At 35.9% G+C, this 1,276-nt stretch overlaps 1 long non-coding RNA gene across 1 annotated transcript; it reads left to right on the top strand.

Moving 5' to 3' along the window:
- Window positions 1-388: 388 nt before the first annotated feature.
- LOC108463084 (uncharacterized) lies at window positions 389-1,276 on the top strand. Its single transcript, XR_001868003.2, has 2 exons — window positions 389-641; window positions 950-1,276. It is a non-coding gene; the product is annotated as an uncharacterized LOC108463084 (long non-coding RNA).

Below are 1,276 nucleotides of genomic sequence, written 5' to 3'. Positions count from 1 at the left end.
AGTAGCTCAAACTATAAAAATAAATAAACAAGAATTAAAAATGAAGGTTAAGTGGATCTTTTTAAAAATAATTATGAATTTATACAAAATAGAAAAAACTCAGTTAAAGTAAAATTAAATTAAAAGGGATAATTAATAAGTTAAACCATTGAAATCGTAAAAGACTAAAGCGCAACGCGCTTGAATGTGCAGGGGTCAGAACTGAAAATATTCCAGACCTCACAGCACAGCGTTTAGGTGAGGGCCAAATTGAAGTGTCACGCAAATTCTAGGAAAAATTTAAAACAAAATAAATGCGAATAAGGATCAATTAAAAAGAACGCGAAAAATAGGAGGACTATTTTCAAAAATCTTCCATTTGACGTACAAAAATGCGGATCCGGGTTGGGGAGCGGGTTGACGCGCGGATCCCCTCCCTAAACGGCGTCGTTTCGCTTTGTGGTCAAAATCAAAGAAAAATTAAATGGCAATCTGCCATTTTTTGCTGAAATTAACTTCTAATTCCCTATTCTTTTAACCCTCATTTCTAGGGTTTCAACCGCACCTCTGCTAGAAGATCGGAGGACCTTTACTCTCCCCCCAAAGGCCAACTCCGCCGATAGAGGGAGAGTTTCTGACGAGGGAAGAGTGAATCCACTCTAGTATTCCTCTCTCTTTTCTTTTTTATTTATTGGCATACAAGAAAAGTATTTCAAAGACGAAAAAAATGAAAATAGAGATTTAAAACCAAAAAATAAAGTAAACTATCACCTTCTAATTTTTGTGGAATTTTCTCTTTTTTGATTTCGTATTCAATCTTTTCGTAATCCCTTTACACTGATTTTTTCGGCCTTTTTATAAACGATTTACAGAATAAATAAATAAATAAAATAGAGAAAAACTCTAATTTTTGCTGTCATCTGCTGGCCTATTTCTGTTATTTGCTCCTTCTCGTGTGTTCAATTTGCAGGTGTGGAGAAACGGCGGTATGGAGGAATCCGCTCGTGGAAGCCGTGCGTGGGAATCACTCGTGGGATCAATCTGTTGCTGCTCTAGCATCTTCCAGAAACCCCTAGGGTTTCTGGTGCTTTCACATTATTGGGCTCCTTTGGGCCATTTAGGAATTGGGTCAGGGACTAAATTAGGGGTTTTGGGTGTAATAGGATTTTGGGTTAATGTTTTAGGCCATTATTTATTGTGTTTGGGGATTTATTTGGGTTAATTGGGTTATTTTATTATTTGTAAAAGAACTTGGACTTTGACTTATTTTAGGCCATTTATTTTCTTTTGTTTTTTA

Source organism: Gossypium arboreum, chromosome 13 (assembly GCF_025698485.1).
Source record: "Gossypium arboreum isolate Shixiya-1 chromosome 13, ASM2569848v2, whole genome shotgun sequence".
NCBI lineage: Eukaryota > Viridiplantae > Streptophyta > Magnoliopsida > Malvales > Malvaceae > Gossypium > Gossypium arboreum.
This window is presented reverse-complemented; position numbering and strand designations above follow the sequence as displayed.